At 36.5% G+C, this 27,069-nt stretch overlaps 1 long non-coding RNA gene and 1 other non-coding gene across 2 annotated transcripts; both read left to right on the top strand.

Moving 5' to 3' along the window:
- The first annotated feature begins 1,490 nt into the window (after positions 1-1,490).
- Positions 1,491-1,597, top strand: LOC114385573. The gene has a single exon (XR_003660941.1). It is a non-coding gene; the product is annotated as a small nucleolar RNA R71 (small nucleolar RNA).
- A 24,263-nt stretch (positions 1,598-25,860) lies between these two features.
- On the top strand, positions 25,861-26,837 carry LOC114384239. The gene is made up of 4 exons (XR_003660629.1): positions 25,861-25,956; positions 26,028-26,129; positions 26,214-26,297; positions 26,692-26,837. It is a non-coding gene; the product is annotated as an uncharacterized LOC114384239 (long non-coding RNA).
- Positions 26,838-27,069: the final 232 nt, after the last annotated feature.

Raw genomic sequence — 27,069 nt, 5'->3', positions numbered from 1 at the left:
CTATCTTTATTAGGGCTGTTTTCATAAATGGCCTGCCTAAAATAATTGGATCTGAACCATGGGAAAATCCCTCTTCCATATTAAGAACATAAAAATCAATAGGAAAAATAAGTTCACCAACCCGAACCAGCACATCCTCTATGAAACCTGCGGGGTAAGCAACACTTCTATTTGCCAAATGAATCACCACATCTATAGATTGCAAAGGTCCAAGAGATAAAGAATTGAAAATGGACAGAGGCATGACACTAACTGATGCTCCTAGATCTAGCATGGCATTCTCAAATTTACTGTTCCCAATAATGCAAGGTATACAGAAAGTACCCAGGTCCTTACATTTCTCAGGAATGTGAGGAACAAATTTACTTATCAATGCTGACACATTTCTACCCATGCTAATCCTTTCATTTCCCTTGAGCTTCCTTTTGTGGGTGCACAACTCCTTTAGAAACTTGGCATATCTTGGAATCTGCTTGATGGCATCTAGTAGAGGTATGTTCACCTCTACTTTCCTGAAAGTCTCCAAGATCTCCTTTTCCGCTTCTTCCATTTTTTTTGTTAGGAATTGCTTTAGGTGGGAATGGAAAAGGGATAAGAGGCTGCAGTAAGTCAAAATTACTAGAAGAAGATCCACCTGCATGAAAATTATTGTTAGGAAGCTTTCTCTTTTGTGCAACTATCTCATCCTCTTTTCCAGGTGTAGAATGAAGCTTGACAAGTTCAGGTACAGGTGCTGCTACTGATGGAGACACTTGAATTTGGTTGCTATACCTCAAGGTGATGGCACTCACATTTTTCGGATTCTGCACAGTTTGTGAATGCAATTTGTCAGAATTTTGGGACTCTGAGTAGCCATCTGCCCCATCTGCCCCATCTGCCCCATCTAAGTAGCCATCTGCCCCATCTGATTTGTCAGACTCTGAATGGAAACTCTTGTCTTTTGCTGAAATTGCATATTTTGGATGGTCATTTGCCTCACTAACTCTTCTAAGGAAGGTTGAGGAAGGGCCTCAGTTGCTGGTTGTCTTTGTTGTGACTGCTGCTGCTGTTGCTGCATTGGAGGATGTATTTTATAAATGTTTGTAGCATAAGCTTCAGGTTGCTCATTGACTCCAGATTGCTGCAAAGAAGGACAGAGATCTGTATGGTGATCTGCAGAAGAACATAGACCACAGACTCTTGCAATAGGTGTAGATTTCTGATTCATGGCAAGCTAGGTTACTAGGTTGACCAAGGCATCAAGTTTTCCTTCAAGCTTTTTATTTTCATTAGATGAAGATGAATCTGTGGCCACCTCATGGACTCCTCTAAGAACAATAGAATCATTTCTTGCACTGAAATGTTGGGAGTTGGAAGTCATCTTCTCAATCAAATTTCTAGCTTCAACAGGGGTCATATCACCAAGAGCTCCACCACTGGCAGCATCAATCATACTCCTCTCCATGTTTCTAAGTCCTTCATAGAAATATTAAAGAAGGAGTTGCTCAGAAATCTGGTGGTGAGGGCAGCTTGCACATAATTTCTTGAATCTTTCCCAGTACTCATACAAGCTTTCTCCACTAAGTTGCCTGAAGCCTGAAATGTCTTTTCTGATGGCAGTGTTCCTAGATGCAGGGAAGAATTTCTCCAAGAACACCCTCTTAAGGTCATCCCAGCTGAAAATAGACCTGGGGGCAGGGTAGTATAGCCAATCTTTTGCCACTCCCTCCAGAGAATGAGGAAAAGTCTTTAGAAAGATATGATCTTCTTGGACATCCGAGGGCTTCATGGTGGAACAATCAATATGGAACTCCTTAAGATGCTTATGAGGATCTTCACCTGTAAGACCATGAAACTTGGGTTGTAAATGTATTAGTCCAGTCTTGAGAACATATGGAACACCCTCATCGGGATATTGAATGCATAAGCTTTCATAAGTGAAATCAGGTGCAGCCATTTCCCTAAGAGTCCTCTCACGAGGTGGAGGTTGAGCCATGTTCTAAGTATAAAAATTAGTAGTGGAATGCTCAAAATCAAAATATTCGGAATCACCCTCAATAGAATGCTCACAATGCACAGAATGACCAAGATGCACACTATGCCTAACTAATCTATGAAAGGTTCTATCTATTTCAGGATCAAAGGGTTGTAAATCACCTGGATTGCCCCTAGTCATGCACTATATGCAGCAAATAATGTGTTTCTCAACAAGCACCTAACAAGGGGGTAAAACTAAACTATACTCAAACGATATCAAAATGAGCTGAAATTTTGTGAGGAACACCTTAAAATCATGAAAAGATAGCACAAAAAATTTCAAACAAAAATTCAAATTCTAACTATGGAAACTGCCTAAGGAAAGTTTAGAAAAATAGAATAATAAAACTTGAAAAATAAAAAAACTTAGTAAAATGGCGATTTTGGCTAGTTAGAGACCTCAACCGAGCGTTGCTGGGTTGCCATAATATGAGAAATTTTTTTCTACCCCAAATGCATATATAATAATAGTCGTTCTGATACCCGGAGCAAAAGTTATGGCCATTTTAAGTTTTGCTAAAAATAAGTTCTCAAATTTTTTTTGAATCTCTCAAATCCAGCCACAACAAGAATTCCTGGTATTTTTCACACAAAATATGAGTCTAAATAACCTTCCACACAAAAATTCAGCCAAAAATAACAACTCTAACTATCAAAACAAAAATCTCCAATTAAATTGTAAACAGTCGTCGCTAATTCAGTCGCTAATGTAATGTTGTGTAAACAGTAACACATCAGTCTCTAATTACGTCGCTAAGCACTATTCACAGCAAAATAATAAACTGAAACAGGAAAAGCGCTGAACAAGGGGTACTACTAAATTGCAAAAACAGAACATCAAATAAAACAGAATACCACACTAACACAACACAAACACACTAAACAAAAGAAGTAAACGTAAAACAACTAAACATAAAACACGAATCACTAGCTATTATGAACCTTTGGACCGCTGCTCCCCAGCAACGGTGCCAAATTTGATCGAGGCCGTACCCGAATCAAATAAACATTAAAATGCAGTAACTAGGAAGTGATCCTAGGTCGTTTCCCAACGAGCAATGATAAACCAAATGTTCATAACAGATAGTAGGAAAATAGTAACGAATTGGGGGGGGGGGTAGGTTGTTTGCTTTTGTAAATTAAACAGCGAATAGATGTGAATTAGAAAATATCATAATTAAAACACATTGCTTCCCCTTGATTCACAAGCAAGTCTCTTATCCTAGGTTACGAGAGTTTATCCTTTATCAATTCAACCACTTAATCCAACCCTAAGTTAAATTACTAAGCGAAATTTAACATAAGGCATTCATTATGTGATTAAGCAACACATACACCAATTAATCATAAACGATCATTAAGCATGAACGTAAATTAAGCGCAGAGACAATTAATCAAGCACTAAGCATGCATGAATTAATAGCAACAAATTCAGAGTAATTAGTGAAGAGGAAAAACTGGACATAATTTAATAGTAATAATAGAACCTCAAAAAGAACTGTGCTTGATCCTCAAGAGAAAACAACGCTGGAGACTTAGCCTTCCATTAATCAATAGAGAACCAAATTTTATTGCTAAATCGAAAAGTAACAACTGGAATTGCAAAACGAAAAAGTGTCTAAAAGAAGAAAAGCCTAAAACTAAAAATGAAAGAGGAGAGAGAGGAGAGGAGAGACTTAAACTAGAACCTTGGTGTTGTTATATAGTTTTCAGCCCCAAAGCTTACAAATCTGTTTTAAATCCAAGCCCATAAATAAAATCTAGATAAGATAAGATAAGATCTAGATGAAATAATATCTAGATGAGATCAAATCTAAATAATATCTAGATGAGATCAAATCTAAATAATGTCTAGATGAGATAGAATCTAGATAAGATAAGATTTGGTAGAATAAAATAGTCTGTTCTCTTCAAGTCCAAGCCCAATTCTGGATTCAAGCCCAATTGCTTATAATTCTCCTGAAATTAAATTAAAAACACAAAATTAATCTAGTAAGCCCAAATGATAAAACTGCATAATTAATTTGACAATTAAGGCTAATCAGTAATTAAAATGGTGACAAAAAGGGTTAAGAAATATGAGAAAATGATGACACATCAGCGGGTCGACCATTAAGTGAGAAAGATGTGCTTCCTGCTCCAACGGCCGTCGAGGCTCCTATTGTTGTTGCTGCTACTCCTGTTACTCCTGCTCCATCACCTCCTCCCATTGTACCTATTCAGGAGGTCACTCATGTTGTTGTTGTTAATGTGCCAGCCACTTCGGTTGGTCCTATCATGGTTTCATTGTCCACCGTTGTTGCCCCCTTGTTGAGTACTAGTGTGGCGACTGCTAGTGCTCCTGTAGTGTCACCTCCTCCTTCTTCGGCTCCACCAATTCCAACCTTTGTTGTATTGGCGATGGTGTCATCTTCCTCGTCTTCTCGCCCTCGTGTCGGATTAGATCACTTGTACACCTCCAGCGATGCTAATTTATTGTGGGGTGCAAGTTATAGGCTGGAGCAGAAGACCTTGACTGGCTTTATGTCAGCCTTTGACAAAAAATTGTTTCAATTAGCTAGGGTGTAGAACGCTACAGATTCTGCCAAAGTCTTTGTCCAGAGAAGTTTGGCGATTCTGGAGGAGAATGGACAATGGTACTAAGAGGCTTTGCACAAGGTTGAGTCCTTGGAGGCAGAGGTCTCCAAATGGAAGGCTATTACTCGCACCATTTAAAGAGTGCAGCGCCCTAAGATGGATAATGCAACCATCGCCTTTGCTGAGACCGTAAGGTGTCTTCCAAAGTTGGTTATGTGTTGACCAAGTTGTTGCACACCAGGTTGGATGGTGATGAATTGTTCAAACGCTGCAAGGACTTGTAGGTAGAGAAAAAGGACCTAGTTGGCAAGGTGGAGGGCATTGCGGCAAAGAGGGACAAGCTTGTGAAGGTAGTAATTGATTCAGAGGTTCGGCTTAAGGAATCGGAGTCCAGGCTAGAGGAGTCTAAGCTGTGGGCTATTAGGGAGAGGGAAGCCATCAAGGAGCTTAAGGAGGAGTTGCTCGTTTACAAGAAATAGGTCATGGAGTAGCATCAAAAAGGGTTTCACAAGGCCGTTAGGAAGGTCGGGTTCTTCGTCAAGGACCTTGACTTGGGTCTCTTTGACTCTTTCATGGATATGAAGGACGGTGATCTACTTGACGAGGAGGAAATTGCTGCAGAGGAGGATGTTGTTGATAAGGAGCAGAGTGCTGAGTAGCAAGGCGATGATGCCCGTGTTTAGGCTGCCTTTGTCTTTATCTTTCTTTTTTTCTTCATTGTTGGAATTTTGGTCGTACAGGCCTTTTAACTATGACAATTATTTTTATTTTTCTTCAATGTGTATGATTTCCTTTGCTGATGAATTTTGCATTGTTTATGTATGTCATGTGTGTATGTCACGTATCTTGCCTTTGTCTATGCAATGCTTCGTTACTTGTTGTAGTATGAATAGGCCATCGTGATGGTAAGTGTGGAATCTTTGACAGTGTAGGAAGCAAGACCTTGTCAATGTAGAGCTAGGACCGTGGTGGTTTTGCAAAAAGTAGATGACATGAAATCATCTTAGGTTTGATTTCAACCTGGTTAAAGGTCTTGTCACCCATCTGGTGGAGCTTCCTTCTGCTTTGTGGAGCTTCTCCTCTGATGCTTGTGAGGAGTATATTCAACTTGCCCCTGGTTGAAGATCTTGGCAACCAGTCTGGGGATAGGTTGCTTGACCTACTGAGTTTCTCCTCTGATGGTTATGAGGAGTAAATACGAGTTGCACCTGATTGAAAATCTTGTCACTCATCTGGTGATGAGTTGTTTTGACTTGTGAAGCTTTTCCTCTGGTGGTTATGAGGAGTAAGTATGACTTCCACCTACTTGAAGGTCTTGCCAAATAGTCTAGTGGTAGTTCATTTTGTTGAACTTAGACCTTTGACAGCGGCCATCGTAATTGTTGTGAGTGAGCAGACAAAAGGGGTGCCTTGGGTTTTGTAGGAGTACATACCAAGGGTGGACCTTAGGTTTTGGAGGAGTGTGTACCAAAGGCAAACCTTAGGTTTTTTTTTATATATTTTGTATTCCTGCACAGATAAAAATTAGGAATATAGAAGATCATCAAGGGCAGGCCTTGTGCTTGAGTTCCTATGGAGATGGAACTTAGCAACAGATAGGGCTCACCAAGGGTAAATCTTGGGTTTGTCGAGCCTTGGACCGAGGACGTGTTTGCCCTGGGTTTTGTCAAGCCTGTTGAGCTATGTCGAGGCTTACCAAGGGCGGGACTTGGATTTTGTGAACCTGTGAGGATCACCAAGTGTGAAGCTTGGGTTTGTCGAGTTTGCAGCACATTTGCTATGCTTTTGCATATATGGCACTCGTCGCGGGTGGCATGTATTGGAGACGTAATGGCATGCTCTTGCATATATGTCACTCTTCGTGGGTGGCATATACTGGAGACTTAGTAGTGTGCTCGTGCATACATGTCACTTGCCGTGGGTGATATGTACTAAAGTCATGGTAGTGCACTTTTGCATATATGTCACTCGTCGTGGGTGGCATATACTGGAGTCATAGTAGTGTGCTCGTGCGTACATGTCACTCACCGTAGGTGACACATACTAGAGCCATGGTAGTGTGCTCTTGCATATATGTCACTCATCGTGGGTGGCATATACTTGAGTCATAGTAGCATGCTCGTGCGTACATGTCACTCGTCGTAGGTGACGCATACTTGAGACGTAATAGTGTGCTTATGCGTACATGTCACTCACCATGGGTGACATGTACTAGAGTCTTAGTGCTAGAATGAGGGCTCACTAAGGGTGGTCCTTGGGTTTTAAGAGCCTTGGAGCTATGACTATGGATGCTCTTGTCTTGAGAAGAGAAATGTGAGAAGGAAGAGGTGCAAAATTTTTATTCAATGTATTTGATTTAGTACAAATTCCCTTTGTTATCTCAGATGTGCCTCGTAAAAACCTATCAATCCAAAACCATGATTTTTCTATTTTTGGGACAAAAGACCCGAGTAGGAAAAAAGAGCACAACATTGGGTTTGCATTTAGGTTAACTGAAGTAGAACTTTAGGTGAGTGGCATTCCATATTTTTGGAATTGCTTTGTCATCCAGTTCTTATAGTCTGTATAGTCCATTGCCAAGGCTTTCTGTGATCCTGAATGGGCCTTCCTAATTGGGGTCAAGCTTTCCTGCTCAGGGGTCTTTTCTGGCTTCACCTCGAACTCACCATATGAGGTCACCAGGTTGAAAGACTCGTGGTTAAACCTTTGTATTATATCTCATTGTTGCTCAGAGTTTGGCAGCTTCTTCACTGATCCTCGCCATCTCTTGGACTTCGTATGTGGTTTCAAGTTCTACTCTCATATTTTCTTCATTTTGTTGTTGCTGGAACAACAATCTCCTTGCCGACAGTTCCTTGACTTCAATGGGGATCATGGCGTTTGTGCCATATGTGAGTTGGTAAAGAGTTTCATTGGTTTCTATTTGGGGTGAACAATGGTACGCCTAGAGTATGTTGGGGAGTTCCTCTTTCCATAGAACCTTAGACTTGTTGAGTCTAGTAGGCAAGGCCCTGAGGATGACTCTGTTAGCTGACTCTGCCTGACCGTTAGTCTGAGGATGTTCGACAAAGGTGACTAGATGCTTGATGCCTAGCCTTGTCAGGAAATCTTCATTAGTTTGATCTTTGAATTGGGTGTTGTTGTCTGTGACAATGGTATATGGGAGGCTGTACCTACAAATGAGGTGTTTTCAGGTGAATTTCTTCACCTCGCTGGCCATAATTTCCCATAGTGGTCTTGCCTCTATCTACTTGGTGAAGTAGTCAATGGTGACTACTAAGTATTTGACTACTCCTGGGGCCTTTGGCAGTGGTCCAAGTATGTCCATTCCCACATGGCGAAGGGCCAAGGGAAACTCAGACTGTGGAGATTGTCAGGAGGAGTGTGTGTACAAACTCTTAGCATCGTTTGCACCTCCTGGTAAAGTCGAGGGTGTCTGGCCTAAGTGTTAGCTAGTAGTAGCCAGCTCGCACCACTTTGGTGGCAAGGGAGCATCCTCCAGTATGGAGACCACAGATCCCTTCATGAAGTTCTCTCATGATGTAGTCTGCTTGTTGAATGTGTAGGCATTTTAGCAAAGGTGTTGTCAACCCTCTTTTGAATAGCTCGCCATCAAGGATGACATAGTAGCTGGCCTTCCGTTTGAGGCATCGGGTTTCATCCTTGTTTGGTGGTAGCATCCCCTGATTTAGGAAGTTCTTGTAGGAGGTCATCCAGTTTGGTTCCTCCTTTTCTTTGGCCATAACTTACTCAACATCTATGTTGGGAGTTTGGAGGGTCTCTTGGATGATAGTCTTGAGGTGTCTGGCCTTCTTGGTGCTGACCAGCTTGAATAACAGGTCTGCTCTGTTATTGTTCTCCTTGGGAATATAGTACATTTTGAAACATTCGAAATTGTCAATGAGAGTCTTCACGATGTGATAGTACTTGAGCAACACTATTTCCTTGGTCTGCATGGTATCTGCTGGCAACCTGTCCTTGGACAAGCTGCAAGTTTATGTAGCATTGTAGCTTCTTAGCCCTGACTTTTGTTGCTTTTTTGAGACTGACAATGAGTGCCTCGTACTATACCTGGTTTTTTAAGGCTCTGAAGTTAAGCTTGAGGGCTTGCTCTTGGGTAATATTGTGAGGGCCTTCGAGGATGATTCCTGCCCTGCTTCCTTTTATGCTAGATACACTGTCAATGTAAAGGTTCCACCAGTCTGGGATGGTTGTGTCGTTTCTAACGAATTCTGCTAGAAAGTCAGCAATGAATTGTGTCCTCATAGGGCTGCGAGGTTCATACAGGATGTCGAACTCTAAAAGTTCTATGGACCAGGCCACTATCCTTTCTGCGAGTTCCGGCTTTCGCAAAACCCATTTGATTGGGTAGTTCATTTTGACTACCACTTGATGACTCTAGAAGTAGGACCTGAGTCGTCAGGCTGAGATAATGAGTGCTAGCACCACCTTATTGGCGTCATGGAGTAAGCAACTAGTGAAATAGATAGGGAACTGGTGCTTCCCTTCTTCTTGTACAAGAGTTGAGCTAACAGCTTTGTCAGCTAATGAGAGATACCAAAGTAGGGGTACTCCTGGCCTGGGTCGGCTCAAACTAACGGTGTGGTTATGGTCTTCTTGAAAGCTAAGAAGGCTTGTTCGCAAGTCTCGTCCTATAGGAAGGGCTCAGTTTTCTTGAGCAATTTGTAAAACGACTTCGCCTTTTTGGCGAGCTTTAGGAGGAACTGATAACTGCTATATATAGGTATATTTTGGGATTAAATTATATAGGAATTAGTAATTTTTCTCTCTTATTTCTTCCTTTTTGTGCAAATAAGTGGAATTTTAACATCATTTAAGTTTTTGTGCAGAAAATATTTAAAGTCGATGAATTTATGATGCTTGGTGAATAATTGGAGCAAAAAAATAAAGTAAAGCCCAAAAGAGCCAATTGGTGATATAAAGATACGTGATTAGCACGATGCACAAGCTCAGCGGGTAACGCACGATTAGTGCCATGATAATTCTAGAAAGTGAAGGTGTGCTTAGCATGAGACACGTGTTGAGCACGAATACCACCATACTCGCTAAGCGCGTGCACTTAGCACGAAAGTTGCGTGAAAACTAAGCTGAAATAATCATTAGGAACCATTCCTTCCCTCCATTCCCTTTCTTATCTATTCCCCCTTCACTAAATATTCCCCTCGTGCAATTGTAAAGCCTCTTATGACAATGACAGGCTAAACCCCCCTTTGTTGGGAACTTGCCAACCAATTACTTTTAATGCAATTCTCTTCCTATCTATTTAATATTATTACCTTTTGCATTATTCTTTCTTGTGCTTAATGTTATTGTTTATGGCTTGATCACCCATTTGCATGGCAAGTTTTAGGGCTAGCGTTGGGAAGCGTTATTCTCTAATAGAATTGGGAAATGATATCTAAATAAAGTCATCACTAGGGATAGGTTGATTTTATTTTGCCTATTATACATCTCTATTCTTAATGCAATTTACTATTTCATCTTTGCAAAGGAATTTGGTAAAGAAAATAGATAAACTATGCTCTTTCACTTGAGGGATCTTGGTTAGAGTATATAAGTAGATGCAGGTGTAAATTGAAATAATTATAAATAGAGAAAATTCATTAATATTACATCAAAGAGTAGCTCTGGTAGGCTAAGTTTCTAACATTCTCATCTTCTGAATTTAACTTCTATAATATGGGCTTTTCTTATGTTTTTTGTTTTTAATTAATTAATTTAAATTCATGTTAAATTTCTTTCCTTGTTTACTTTAAATTTTTGTCAATTTATTTTACTGTTTTCTCACAACCTTTTCAAATCAATTTCTTTAAATTAATTTATTAATTAAATATGTTGGACAAGTGGCCTCAATAACTTAAGAGGGGGGTGAATTAAGTTTCAAAATTTCCAACCGACAAACTTTTAACCTCCTTCTAAGAAGAAGAAGAAGAAGAAATGGATAATACAATTCGAAGTTCCTAGATGAACTTTCAATTGATTTACAAGTGTTTGCCCAAGAGTTATTGAGAGAGCATTTGACAATGAAGTTCTCTTGGAATATCTCTCTCCTACTATTTGAAATCATACACATATATATATAGGCCCTTCGTGCCTTTTCAAAATGGTTTGAAGAGATGTGTCTTTTCAAAAAGCTTTTTCTGAATTTTTTCACTGGTAATCAATTACAGGTTTCTGGTAATCGATTACATAGTTATATTTTGAAGGGTCATGACTTTTGAATTTGAATTTCAAGAGTTTCATTGCTGGTAATTGATTACAAACATCTGGTAATTGATTACAGGTTCAAAATTCAAATTCAAAACCCTTTTTAAAAGCTTTTTTTCAAAACTGCCTTCTGGTAATCGATTACACTGCCTAGTAATCGATTACCAGAGCCTTGGATGTCTTGGAAATACTTTTTTTTGAGGCAAGGCTTGATCTTGAGTTAATCTTGAAGCAAGGCTTTGTTTTGTTGAAGCAACCTTGTGTTAATCTTGAAGCAATGCTTAACCTTTGAAGCAATCTTGTTTGATTCTTCTTTGGCATCATCAAAATCATGTATTCATACATTTATAAAATATTCATCTACCTAAGTACAAACAAATTCCCTGTGGATTTGACACTCAGACTTCCATTTTAACTTTACTACTTGGGACAATTTGGCACACTTGTCAATCGTTCAATAGGAACCTGGACAAGGATGTCAGCCTACCATTCAGATTTTGGACTTCTTGGATGTTGGTTGGGCCGCACATCTCCAATATAGCAGTGCATTTGTCGAGGTTGGCTTCAATCCCCCAGTGAGTGATCATGAAGTCGAGGAACTTGCCTCTGCCTACCCTATAAGTACATTTTCAGGGTTGAGGTGCATGTCATATTTGTGGCGTTCCTCGAAGACTTCTTCCAGATCTGTAATGTGTTGGGCTATGCTTTGAGACTTGATAACCATGTCGTCCACATATACCTTGAAGTTTCATTCAATCTACTATTTAAAGACTCTGTCCATCAGTCGTTAGAATGTAGTGCCTGTGTTTTTTAGGCCGAAATGCATGACCTTGTAGCAAAAATTGGCATATTCTATGATAAATTTTGTTTTTTCTTCGTTTGGAGCGTGCATCCTGATCTGGTTGTATCTAGAGTAAGCATCCAGGAGTTTTAGCACCTAGAATCTAAGCGCTCCATTGAATTCTCGGCAAGTTTGTGCCCGATAATGCTGGGATGAATTCTCGGCATGTCAGATAGATGCCAAGCAAAAAAATTTGCATTTTTGTGAAGCAAGTTGGCGATGCATCGATGCTTATGATTGGTGAGGTCCCTACTGAGTTGTGTACACTACTCGGGTTTATGCCCAAGCTACAACTTGATGAGTTCTTCGACGGGTTTTGGGCCTCTATCAGAGGTGTTGTCGCACGGATCTATGTTGAATTCATTATCCAGGCTTGCTTGGTAGACAGTTAGGGCTCAGATTGGAGACCCTTCATGCACGCTCATGACTTAAGTGCCATCAGCCGTTATGGGGTGAGGCTTGGCAAACTCCCTAGTCGGAGGATAGGGTGCTACCTTTAGGCTCTTTGCAAAGCACCGTCATGCTTGTTTTTGGTCAGCCTTGACTGTCACAATCTCCCTGATTAGGGTAGGGAATTTCATTTTCAAATGGGGTGTGGAGACTATGGCTTCAAGCTCGTTAAGTGTCTTCATGTCGATCAAAGTAAAATATGATGTGTCTGCATCAACAAGTAGATATCTTACGACGAAGCTCCTGGAGAACTTGCCTTGATCGAAGGTGGTCATTAAGTCCACGAAGCCTCTGGTCTCTACTCTCTCGCTTGCAAAGCCAAGGAGTGGATCAGCGTGAAGGTGAATAGTATCAGGGGAGACCTTGAGTCTCTGGAAAGTTTTCCAATATAGGATATCATTGGCACTGCCCTGGTCGATGATGACCTTGGACACCATCAAGTTCGCAATGATGATGGAGACAACCATAGGGTCATCTTGGATGGCGGGGTTGATACCCTTGAAGTCCATATCCGTGATAGGAGGGAGACTTTGTTGTAATGGTGCATCGAAAAAATTGATGTCAATGTCCCGAATGGCGTGAAGATGGCATTTTCGGGACTGGCTAGACTGTCCTCCTCCATAGGAAAATTTGCCTATAATGGTGTTGATTACACCTCTGGTTTGTTAGGCGGGTTCCTGTTCTTATGGAGGTTGTCGCTCACGCTGTTGTTGCTGGTGTCTCTATCTACCTCAATCTTCTTGTCTATCTCTTCTTCTATCTACTTCGTGGTTCCTTTGTTGCTCCTCTTGGTGTCCTCTTAGTCTTGCTCCTGCTTGGTGGTTGTCCGGCTTTTTGACAAAGTAGGCTAGGTACCCAACTTGTATAAGTTCTTTTATCTTGTCCTTTAGGGCTTAGCAATCTTCTGTGTTATGACCAATACAACGATGATACATGCAGTATTTGGTTGTGTCTAACCCAGGCCTATGAGGTTTCGTTGGGGGTAGTTTGATGGGTACCTCTAAGCTAAAAGCTTCCTCCATAATTGTAGTGTGATTGGTCACTAGGGGTGTGCAACGCTTGTACCTAGGCCCTTTTGGGAGAGGCTGGCGCTTGTCTGACTTGTGTAAGTCAATCTTGGTGCTTCCTTCTCATTTGTCGCACTTCAGTTTGGCTTGTCTAACTTCATTCCTGAATTTGGACCTTTCATTCATCTAACTGTAGCCCTTGGCTCATTCGTGCAACTTGCCCATGTTACCCTGGGGTTTCTTGTAGAGACTGTCCGTAAACTTGTTCAATCATAAAGCGAAGACCATGGAATGCAATGCCACCTATGGGTTAAGATTTCGGATCTAGATGAATGTGCGCCCAAATTTGTCCATGAATTTTTTGAGAGATCTGCTAGTTATGTACTGCGCGTTGAAGCGTTTGACGAAGGTGTCGAAGCTGTCTATAGACCCAGGTGGCAGTCCATCGTACCAGGTCAATGTCGTCCCCTTGAAGGACATTAAGAAGACACAACATAGAATCGCGTTGTCATTAGTGTATAGGTTCGCCTGAGTCAGGAAGGCATCTAGGTGCTCATCTAGATCTGTGGTCCCATCATACCGCTCGAGGTTAAGTGGTTTACATCCCTAGGGTATGCCTTCCTCCATAATATGGTCGATGAAGGGATGCCGACAAGTAGGTTGACCTGTTGGACGGTGCATGTGGGAGAGACTTAAGTCATCTAGAGTGTTGATTGTGCGTTGGGGGTGTGATTCCCCTTGGTTGTGCTCAGGAAAAGTGTGAGTGGAGTGGTATTCACCTTGGGGACATCTAATACGAGTCTCTAGTTGATCGTGGTCAGCCTTTAGCTTTCTCAGCTCCTTTTTATGGCATCGCTCCATCTTTGCGATACGGTTTTGGAGCTGTTGTAGAGTATCTATGTCTATCATAGTTGTCAGATGAGGATGGGAGTCCTCGAAAAGGGTATCGCGTCTGAGGCCAGACCGAATGCTAACCATGGATGAATAAGAGAGAGTTGAGAGATCGCGATATATGTTTTATTGTGATCCCATGGTGGGCACCAAATGTTCTCACCAAAATCCGAAGATAGGACATGTCAGGGTGGACGTGGCCAAAGTGGGCTCCCGAACTTCACACATGGGCTTTAAGAGGTACCTTTGTTAGGAAGATATGAAGGGGACCTACAAAATAAAGGAGTATGATGCTCAAGTAAGTATATGAGTCGGGAGAATGAAGCAAGTATATGCGTATGAGAGCAAGTATGCGTGAGCTCAAGGTGTAAGCGAATGTGTTATGGGTTTGATGGAACATGCTATTTATAGGAGTGGAGCATAGCTATGGGTCCTTGTTTGTAGGGGTTGTTTTAGCCTTTGCAGGTAATTCTCAACTGATAGATAATAGCCAGTAGCTTGTAGATAATGTTAGAGATAAATTGTGGCTTATAGATAAAAGCTATTAGATCATTATACCGTATAGATAATGTGTGACTTTGTAGATAATTAACTACCTGCCAATAGATAAAGAGATTCAAATATATTCAAATATTAATAGGTTAGAGATAAGTTGTCAGTTAGGAAGCCCGACTACTAAGGACCGAGTGTCTGTGCTCATATTCCAAGGCTGGCGTGGAGGGTTGACACGTGTCTCAAAGTGTCATGAAGGGTGCCACATGTATTTTGTGAACCCTCGACAGTACAACATGTATTGTAGAAACTCAAAGCTGATTGAAAAGCTAGATAATGATTGACAATTGTTAAGTTATGATATTAAATCATAAGTGTTTAATAAAATTATTTATTAAAATTGAAAACTTATAATTATAAGTAATTAAAAGATATTAGTTAAAATTTGTTAAGCTAACCTGTTGAATAATTGATAAATGTAAAGTGAAAGAAATAGACATGCTTATATAATATTTTTATATAATTTTAATTTTATTTTACGAATAATTAAAAATATATTTATGTGTAATTATTATTTTAGTTTTGAATTTATTTTAAACTCTTATAATTTTTCATTTAAAGAACAATGTTAATTATATTTTTAGTTTTAATTATCTAATTTTTATATTTTGCATTTTCTCATTGATCTTATATTATTTTTTAAAATATTCTCAACTAGGTTTTAAAAAAAGTAAAAGTGACATGCACTTAACTAGATGTCGTGTTTTCATGTTGTTGATTAATATGGTAATCTCATTGTGTATTAATTTTATCATACTAATCTATCATTAATATCTTAATTAAAATAATAAAAAATATAAATTAGTGTAAAAGTTAAAATAAAGTGTACATTAAAAGAATATTATGTACTAACATTGCGAATTAATTTTACATTGTCATCCAATTATAAATTATATAAGTACCTTAAAAGTCAAATTCAGTATTAATAAATTATTTTTTTTACTACTCCCTCTATCACATGATATTTGTCATCCTCGACTTTTTTTTACACAAACTAAAACAAACTAATAAATAGAAGAAAAAATGACAATTTTAAAAAATTAACCCTATCATCATTAATTTATTTATAAACTTTGTAGTTCATCATTAACATTGTAAGGAATATAAGTAAAAAAAAAGTAATCAATACTATACTAATACTATACTGAACGCCCAAAATGAAACTTATTCTTTATAAGTGTTAAGACCAAGTTGAAAAACTAGATAATGACGGAAAGTTGTTAATTAAGTTGTTAAATTATGAGTGTTTGTTAAAATTATTTATTGAAATTGAAAAGCTATAGATATGAGTAGCTGCAAGTTATTAGTTAAAAGTTATTGATATCTTGAAATATCATTGTGTGTCATCTTTGTTATGTATTTAAAATAAAATAAACATGACATACACTTAAATAGATCTAATACTTTCCTTCCATTGATTAATATGGTAATGAGTTAATCTCATTGTGTACTTTCAAATATCATTGTTGTTAGAGATAGGGGGAGCAACATGAAAACTTAGCCTTGAAGCTTAAAGAAGAGCTTGAAGAAGTTATGTCTTTTACATGCTCAACTCTCTTGAGTGACATTTGTATTGATTGTTGTATTGTGTGTTGCATCTTAACCTCTATCATTTCACACGTGCATCATGCATCATCATGTAGAAGTAAAAAGAAAAGTTCTAAAGTTAGAAAATTTATTTAGTGTTTAAAGCTCTTTATTTTAATTGATTACAGGTTGCTCGTAATCGATTACACAAGTGCTAGTAGCTTGCAAAGAAGTTTTTATATCAATTTAATCTATTACAAGATAATCGTAATCAATTACATAGTTATTTTTTAGACAATGATTGATTTCTCAGGATTTTCTACTTTAATTGATTACCTGGTGATATAATTAATTACTTCTCTCTTAAAATGTGTTTCAGAAGTGATTAAGAGCACTTTAATCGATTAAATCAAGGATCTAATCGATTACATTGATCTTTAAAGCTTTCCAGTTTTTGGGAAGAACACTTTAATTGATTGAAATGATAATATAATCGATTACTTCTTTGAAATAATCGATTACATTGGATATTTATTTGATTACTGGAAGTTATAACTATTCTATCTATAAATAGTCACCTCGTGTTCTCACTTCTAACAACTTCTATGTGTGCTAGAATTACGAGCTGAAATTAGTAAAACAAAGAAGAGAAAAAGAAAGTGCTTAGAAACAGTGTGACTCCTCACAACATCTCATCTTTGATTATGAAGATCATATTGTGAAAAGTGAGTTGCGAATTTCTCGAGTTCAAGAAGACACTCATTCATTCAAGCAAGGTTCTTGCGTATGTTTGATCAGGTTGTATCTTTCTTTGACTCTAGTTTTCGTGTGGTTTATACCTTGTAAGTATATGCATGAATTTTTGAAGGTGTGCTAGAATAGGTTTTTCTAGTTTGAAATAAGGGTAGGTTTCTCTTAGGCTCTTATTCACAAAGGACCCTAGGGTTGGGTACCTTAATCTTTTTCCTCGGGTAGGAACTTGTAAGATTAGATAACTGGATAACTAATTCGGGTTGGATTAGATAACTGGATTAACATCTCTAGAGATAGAGAGTGAACCAATATAAAAATTGGTATACATCTTCTCTTGACCTTATCTTTCTTTGTTATTCTGATCTTGATCAATGTACTGAAGGTTTAAGAAAATATCTTTTTGAAGAAAGAACTTTAACAAAGGATTTTGTGTCAAGGGTGATTGATTAAATATTGGTTTATCAAAGGAGGTTTGTGATACGATTCTTGGAAAAGAAGTTTTTTTAATTCTGATTTTCAAAGTCTGTTTTGATTTAGAAACTAATTCACCCCCTCTTGGTTTATGAGTTCCATCATCTTTTTCAATTGTGTCATTTTTTTCATACTAATCTATTATTAATATCTTGAAATATGGCGCTAAAATAATATAATAAATAATGTAAGTCAGTGTAATAGTTATAATAAAAAATAAAATAAATTATGTATTGACATTCTAAAGTAATTTTTATATTGATATGAAATCATGTAAATACATATCTTAAAAAGTCAAATCCAATATTAATAGATCATTTTTTAATACTTTTGTTTTGTAATATTTATTGTCTTAAATTTTTTACACAAATAAAAAAAAATAAAGTTAAAGAAAGTGGTGATGATCTTCATATTGTTTATAGCCTGAAATTGTGTATCAAAATGAATTAGGTACTTTTGATAGAAGACATCATGTTAAAGAGTCGTCGGTTAGTGGACTACGAATTTCCTTATGTCGTGCTTGCTCCAAGATTCATTAACTATTTCAATGTCGATGTATCTAATGCGATAGTGGATTTTACCAAAGCATCTAGTGAGATTATCGAAAGACATCTCAAGAAGCTTGGAATGAGATTTGTTGACCATGAGTGGATAATGGCTGAAGAGCCAGCAACAGGAAATATGAATGAAGATGTTGAAGTTGAAGCTCCACAAGAGCCTACATATCAATGGAGTCCTTTTGAGTCACTCATGATTCAGAAAATGGATGCTATGCTTCACCTCCATCAAGAGCACTCAGCTGAAGTTCACAGTTCGCTGGAGAACATAACTACCCGACTAGAAAACATAGACACTAGGCTGACCCCTAGCAACCTCCTTAACCCCGATGAGGATGAAGCTTAGTCATGTTTTAAGTGCTTGTTTCTATTGTCTATTGGTATATTTTGCTTATGTTTTTGTTTGTCTGTGTATCTGTTTGAATAAGAAGTTATGATATCTTTCAATAGTTTAATGATTATGTTGTAAAAGCCTTTATATGAATGAAATGCTATGGCTTTTTCCTTTCATATCTTTGTTTGTTTCAATTCTATGAATAGCTATAACTTTTTGGCCTTGTTAATGCCAAAAAGGGGAGAAAAAAATGAATTACCATAGTGCATTGCATTAGAATTTTTGTGTATTGCATAAGCATTATGTAGGGGGGAGAAAATATATCATTAGCATTGCATCATACATTCATATATAACTTTACTTAATGATGATGATGATGATATGAATTGATACTTCTCTTAGTGTTCAAAAACTTTCAAGTTTATCTAAGAAAAGTATCTACTCTCAAGACTATCCAAATGCACTCAAATGACAATTCAAGTTTGGCATCATCAAAGCCAAAAAGAGGGAGATTGTTAGAGATAGGGGGAGCAACATGAAGACTTAGCCTTGAAGCTAGAAGAAGAGCTTGAAGAAGTTTTGTCTTTTATATGCCAAACTCTCTTGAGTGGCATTTGTATTGATTGTTGTATTGTGTGTTGGGATAAGGGTAGATTTCTCTTAGGCTCTTATTCACAAAGGACCCTAGGGTTTGGTACCTTAACCTCTTTTTCTGGGGTAGCAACAAAGATTATTTGTAAGTATTCTATATGCATAGTGAAAATCTAATTTGGGTTGTATTAGATAACTGGATTAGCTTTTCTAGAGATAGAGAATGAATCAATATAAAAATTGGTGTACATCTTCTCTTGACCTTATATTTCTTTCTCATTCTGATCTTGATCGAAATTTATTGAAGGTTAAAGAAAATATCTTTTTGAAGAAAGAACTTTAACAAATGATTTTGTGTAAAGGGTGATTGATTAAACATTGGTTTATCAAAGGTTTGTGACTTGGAAAATAAGTTTTTTTAACTCAGATTTTAAAAGTTTGTTTTGATTTAAAAACCAATTCATTCCCTCTTGGTTTGTGAGTTCCATCATCTTTTAATTGTGTCATTTTTTTCATAATAATCTATTATTAATATCTTGAAATATGGTGCTAAAATAATATAATAAATAATGTAAGTTAGTGTAATAGTTAAAATAAACTATATAATAAAAAATAAAATAAATTATGTATTGACATTCTAAAGTAATTTTTATATTGTTATGAAATCAAGTAAACACATATCTTAAAAAGTCAAATCCAATATTAATAAATCATTTTTTACTAATTTTTTTTTGTAATATTATTCATCTTAAATTTTTTATGCAGACAAAAGAAACAATAAGTAAATGAAATTAAAGAAAGTGACTATTTTATAAAATTAAACTTATCATCATTAAATTATTTATAAATTTTGTAGCCCATCGTTCATATTATAATTAAGAAATATAAGTGAAAATATAATTAATATTGTATTAAAAAAACTAAAATGAAACTTATTTTAAAACTTATATTTTTTTTCTTATAAGATAATTATCATAGGATAGTGAGGGGATATATTTTATTCACTAGTAGACATGGCAATGGGGCGGGTCGGGTACGGGTATTGTCTCCCCAATCCCTTACCCTGACTCCTCAACATATTTCTATACCCGTACCCGATATCCAACGGGTTTGAGTTTATTGTCTCATCCCCATACCCGTCGGGTATCGGGTATCTCCAACCCCGTTCCACACACCATTTAGAAAAATATTTTTTTTTTGTAAAAAATATTAAAAATTTGATTTTAGAAAAAAATAAATTGATTGTTAAACATTTAATTTTAACTACTTATATATCAATAAATTTATTATAACGCGTGTGTCTACATAAATAGTTAAGAAAATAATATTAAATTATGTAAAAAATTTAAAATAAAATTAACTAGTAATAAAAATTATATGCCTTTCGATTAAATTATGCAAAAATTCTAAAGATTTTAAGTGATGGGGCGGGTTCGGGTTCGGGGTCGGGACGAGTCTAGTAATCCCATACCCGTACCCGTACCCGACTTTTGGTTATCGGGGAAAACCCGAACCCGAACCCATACCCGGTCAACTCAGGTATTACCCGTCAAAGTCGGGACGGATTCGGGCGGGTACCCACGGGTACGGGTTTTCTTGTCATGTCTATTCACTAGGTAAATACAATGGTATTTTGCTTTGATAAGTCATTAAGTCGTATCTTATACTTGTAAGACCTTTATATAGCTTTGTTTTAAACTTTGGATGTTATCAAATAGCCGTTAAATCTTAGGGATTTTTTTGGCTAAATTTACCAAGGTATTAATGGGATTAATTCTATATTATGTCTCATATCATGGCATTATGGTAAAATTTTGTGTTTATCATATTTATAAAAGACTTAATAATTTGGTATGTATAAAATATGCTATTTTATGTTTAGTTCTTTAAAGATTACTTTTAGTCCTATAAAGTTTATTTATCTTTTGATTTAATCTCTAGTATCAAGTAACAATGTTAACTAATAATGTTGACAACTCATTGACTTATCACGTCATCAAAGAGTCTTTTAGGATTGTCACATGTAATTTTTTTTGTAAACTATTATTGGTGTGAAAATCCCTTAGACATGGTGAAGACTAAGTACCAAGTGATGATTCCCATTTAGGCAATTGACTTGAGGAAGAGACTTTGTTCCTTGGCTGGATTCTTGGTCCACTCCAAAGAGTTTCCTAACAATCGATGAACTGATCTTTCTAAGTTGAACTACTCCTAGGAAATTTGCGGTAAAAGGAAGCAATAATGGACTTAAATGAATAAGCAAAATAAGGCAAGTAATTGGCAGAAAAATAATTGGATTTTGTGTATTGATGTCAGTGTGTTTGCTACAATGTGATAGGCCCTATTTATAATGACTAACTAACAGTTACATTAGTTGAATTACTACTCAAAATTTCTACAATCTAGGAAATCATAGCTAACATCTCATAAACCGCTTCCTTTGCTCCTCAGGCTGACTTTCACGTCCTCTAAGATGGTCCACACATTATCCAAAGCAATAATTCCCGATAGTTTTACCAATTTACTCCAACTTAGCCACGTCAATTGCCCCAATCAGCTTACCTATATTAGTCATCTCCAATCGGTGGCTACTGCTCCAATGGCTAACTTTTTAGGTGTTAACATAACCGTCCCACTTTTCCTGAGCCATTTGAATTTTGAAATTATATCTTCTCGAATGATGATAGGAAAATATTCAGATGACCAAATGCAATTGAACCCATCAACCATATTTCAAGTTTCAAAACTTGATTTCCGCTTTATCTTCTATTTCTCTTATCTTCTTCAACCGATCTTGGTCCTTTTCCTTATAAAACTTATCAAAATCTTCTCTTCTCTTCTCGTTTCCCAGCTTTAAAAAACCCTAACCTTGAACCATGTCAGCTGCCTCTAAGCAACCACCAAGACTTCTTCATAAGCCTTTTCCATCTCAACAAGGGTAGAGATATTGATAAAACGGCTAACAAGCTATTTAATCATGAGAAAAATCTGCTTTTAATCAATTGCACCTAGTATGGGATTCACAAATTCCCTTTTACCTTTCGCACATGGACTCATCCTTTTCTAGAATATCAAACCTGGTTGAAAAAAGTCTCAGTCTCTTACAAAGGTAAGTGGAAGGAATGGGGAATTTATGACATAATTATGCTATCGACCATTAATATGCATTGGCCATGAGACATGTTGCTTAGAATCCTAGGGTTCTGGTCAACAACTATCAACGGATTTGTACTCCCAAAAGCTATGGTTGCCCCAACTCTCCTTGATGTAGCAGATATTCTAAACGTGTCGATTCATGGCAAGGAATTGTTGTCACTCTATGGGACATGTTATGTCCTTTCCACTACCATTGGCATCAAATTCTCCAAAGATAACTCTGAGTATTCCAAATTCATGCTTCCCAATGCCAAGAAGAATGGTGTTATTTCACTAAGTGAGCCCAATGATTTTATTTTGATGTGGTTGTGTTGGAACTTCATCTATATGAGTTTAGTGTTGTGCTTAGCGAGTATTGTAACTTTGTCTCAGCTATTACATTCGACCATGACTTGGCTTTGGGTCCTCTCCTTTTCTCCACACTGTATAGGGACATTTTCCATCTTCTCCACAACCTCGAAGACTATCGTACTGAGAACAATACTGATTATGGTCCAATTTAGTTTTGATCCTTTGGGCACGACTATATTTTTCAGACACTCTTTATCCTAGAGCTAGTTTGTTGGAAACCAAACAAAAGGAAACTTGTTATTAACAATTGACTTTACACTCCAATTCTCTCATTTGCCTTCTAGCATCAAAAGTGCCAGCCTTTTCAATTTCCAATTAGCTATTAACAATTGACTTTACACTCTAATTCTCTCTCACTCTTCTTCATCGTTAGCTAACAAGTCCATATTGGACATTGGTGGATACAACTACACTTAGTGAAGGGAGTCTCATGGCTAGAAATAACTAGGCATCAACCTTAGAAAGTCATTGTTTCTTGTTTGGCATAAAGCCTACATCAAGGAACAACAAGCTAGTTGTTGAGGCTTATTATCCTTACTCTTTTGTAAGGCAATTTGGTTTGATTCAATACATCCCCAAGATACTAAGTTGTCCCACCCGTCTTTCGATTAATTTGTGTACTTCTTGTCAGCTCAATGAGATTTTGGCAGTTTTGGAGGACATTGAAGACAAGCTTCACCCTTTTGTGCTTAAGCGTTTGGCTTTTAGTCCCAACAATGTGGAATTCTTCACAGAATGGTGGGGAGTTATATTAGCTACATTATCCCTTGGGTTAGCAGCCAATTTTATCACTAGGTTGATTGATGAAATGTTTGATGATGAGCTACCATCTCCTACCACTGTCAAGTGTAGTCCAAAGAGAATAATTGATTTTAATTCAGTTGTCTAAGAATTTTTTTTCATACTTTTCCTGGATTTCTTAACTTCCTATCTCTTCTCCTTGCTCACCTTTGTCTTCTTTCTACAGATCCACCTTTAGGTTCTATAGGGTCTGACTCAGTGGATATGGATGCTTTCCTTGAATCTTCTGAGCCTCGATCAGTTTCCAAATTGACTAGTGGGCCTTGACTGTAAACTTGTTAGTCAACAACACTCCAAACTTCAGTTTCTAGGTTGGCTCATAATCGTCAGTGTAGTACTTTTGAGGTCTCTAAATAGGTTCTTAGTCTCATTTTCTTATTTCCTTTGAATTACCTATCCAGTATTGTAGTATCACTTAAATTTCCCTTGCCTTAGGCTAAGAAAAAGAACAGAAAAAAGGAAAAAGAGAAGGCAAAAGAGCTCTTTAATGAACCTTATCATACTCCTAATACTCTCTAGGCCAAAACGAATGAGAGAATTGGTCCTAACAAACACAAAGATGATTTGGCTACTCCTACTAGATCAGTTAATTTTATCCCTATGCTAAAAAAGCTTTCTATTCCAGACAAAGTATCGTCTGAGTATTTCTAATCTCCTATGATCAATCCTTCAATTCCCTAAGATGGCTCTCCACTTTTGAAACACAAGAAATATGTGCATGACACTTTAGTTCAACTGTTTCTAGAGGATCCCACTCACATTTATACTTTGAGGAGTTCTCTGTTGAAGTTGGTAGTGATAGCTAATTCGACTATTATCTCAAAGGCCAAGCAGAAAGTTTATGACTAAATCTCTCTACTACTAGGAGATTTGGAGGTGAATTATGAGCTTAACACCAAGCTCAAGGATCAAAGCAGCAAAGAGTTAGAATGGCTGAACAATTGAATAGTCGATTCATAATCATGTTCTTTGACTTCTAATTCCTTGTACTTAGAATAATGTTAGGTCAAGTCATTGGCTTCATGGTTTTTGTCTCGTAGTACATACAAGATCTCAGAATCCATGAATTTCCTTAACAATTGAATAGCCGATTCATACAACAAAATCAAATTTGGGTGGTAACATTGATATTGGCCAATTAACTGCTTAATTACTAGCTACGAATCACCCATAATTTTAACTAATTTGGCATATTCGGCTCACGATATTTTTAAATCAAGATCAAGGATTAATGCTTAGCTTGATTGTTGGAACAATTAATTGGTTCACATGTGAATTTCATCATTCTTTTATTTGGGCTGGTTACCACCAACCTTGCACTTGGGGCTGATTGTGGTTTTGGTCCATCTAATGACATGATCCACGACTTAATCCCTATGTAAGTCATATATGTGTATTGAACGGGTCTGGAGGCACTACAAAAAAAATGTTAAATAATGGAAGTTATTATGCGAAGGTTTTAGAAACCTCCTTAATTTATTAAAAACTACCATTTTTTGTGCTTATTTTACGGAGGTTTTAGAAACCTCCATAATTTATTAAAAACTACCATTTTTTGAACTTAATTTGCGGAGGTTTATAACCTCTGCTAATTAAATATTATTTTTCCACTCTTTTCTCTTTAAAATAAAATAAATCATGTTTTTTTCCGGCAAAAAAAAATTCCCTCTCAAAAAAATCACAAAATCCCAATTTCCTTCTCTAACTCTCCCTCACATCCCATTTTTTTCATAAATAAATTTATAAATCTTTTTAGTATAAATAAATAAATATAGAGCAAACATAGGCTGAGTACCCTAGGTATAAATAGCTATGTTAAGTCAGGTGCCTCCTCTTTCCCTCATTTTCGTTTTTCTCCTTCTCCTCTCAAAACCCTCACTTTTTCCCGCAAGCCACCAAACCTGTCTCAAGACAATGACGATCTCAGATTCATTCACCGTTGGATCGTCGTGAAATTTAAATAGTATGTTAACAACCCAATTATGAGCATTCTCACCGTTGGGAATTTTGATACAATGTCTGAGCTAAGAGAAATACCTTTCGCATCGTAGCCTTTTTCTTTCCCGCAGAAACCCAAAACGGTTTCAATAAAACTACGATCCAGGTTTCGTTAACCGTTGGATTTTCATGAAATTTTGATATGTGGTTTGTGTTTCAGTTCTGCACACATTCGCCGTTGGGATTTGTGAGATAATAGTCACGGAGAGAGAAAAATGAATCTCATCAAGAAAGTACAAGCGGAGGCTTCAATCCCTTCTGTCTCTCTGACGTTTGGGAACTCTATTGGAGCAATTAGAGGAAAAAATTGGAGGAATCTCAGGGAACTACTAGAGATGCTGCTATCGCTGGCTGAAGACACGTGAGCCCAGGTAAGGGATGAGTTATTCACAATTAGGGATTAGTGAGAACATGTGTAGGGATCCTTAGAGATATCAATTGGAATGGGTTTTGGAGTGTTTTTGTAATTTTCATTTTATCCTTATAATTGCTTTGAAATTATATATGTTTGATTAATCAGTCGATGTCCTAATGAGAAATTGCTGTGAAATTGATGTGTTCTTGTGTTAAGCATGAACCCCTTAGAAAAATTAAGCTTTTTTTATTAACGTAAATTATATTTTAAATAATATTATTCAATGACTTATTTTATACAAATTATTATCTTGTTCTAATTAGATTGTTTTAATTATTGATTTGTTTTTATAGCTAATTATATGATTACTATTACAAGTTGTAAACTTGAAATTGCTTTGCATATAAGAACTTTGTAGGAGAAATAAAGAAATTCGAAGCAAACAAGTTATTCCACACACTGGTGGATCCAAAGCTAATCCTAGAAGAAGAAATGAGTTGGTAATGACACTAAATGTTAACTTTTACTAATTAAAGAAGTTCAATGTTTACTTACTCTTTATTTATCTTAGTTGTTAGAAACTGGGAAGCTAGCAAGTTGTGGACAATTATATATTGAAACTCATAAAAGGAAAGATGGATCATTTGTAAATGAAGCAGCAAAGACTATAGCGGTATGTTTTTCTTTAGTAACATTGTTTTCAAGGATTGTGCTTAATCTTAAAACTTTTATATTTCATTTTATTACATGTTTGCAGGAACAAATTGAAGTAGGATTGACTCAAAGCATAGTTGATGAATATGAAGTTTCTCCTCTTGATGTTGTTGGTATCCTAAAACTTGTTAGTATAATACACAATGTACTCTTAAAACTGTTTTACATATGTCTAGAGTTTATTAATTTATTCACGCATATTAGTAAGGAAATATATTTTGTAATTGGTACGTGTGTTTATTAAGTTAATTAATTTACAGTTTTGTAGGTAGATTTTATAGTTAATCAACAATATTAAGGTAGAATTTTATTCATTTTGGCTAGCTCTCAATACTCTTTATCTCAAGTTAGGTCTTTAAGTAAACATACATGACCAAGGTAATAACCATGCATAAGTTTAGAATATTAAAACAATTGTTTAGAATTGATTATTTTTATTGACGGTCATTATGATTTAGTATGTGTGATACACCCTTGTATATAGTATATGTGACTAAGTGTTTTTTCTTTTCTTATTTCAGCCAAATGATGCTTCAAGTGTTCCTAATACACCTTTGGATGCAAGAGGATTTTCTGGTGCTAGCAACCCTTAGTTTGCTTATAATGTATTTTGGATTTAAAGTTTAGTACAAGACTAATATTACTTTGTTATGGATTTTATGTCATACTTTGATTTACAATAAAAATTTGAATTATAAATCTTTGAACTATATGTTATTATTTTGGTTATTGAAATATAATTTCTACGTCCTCATTATGAGTTTTTTTATTACATTTTTTTTATCGATATCATAAGAAAATGAAAAATTGTAATACATGTAGATTATGAAACTAAAATGAGTATACAAAATCATTATATACAAGAAAATAAGGAGAATTAGAAATCAATTGTAAAACAT

Source organism: Glycine soja, chromosome 14 (genome assembly GCF_004193775.1).
Source record: "Glycine soja cultivar W05 chromosome 14, ASM419377v2, whole genome shotgun sequence".
In the NCBI taxonomy this organism is placed as follows: Eukaryota; Viridiplantae; Streptophyta; class Magnoliopsida; order Fabales; family Fabaceae; genus Glycine; species Glycine soja.
This window is presented reverse-complemented; position numbering and strand designations above follow the sequence as displayed.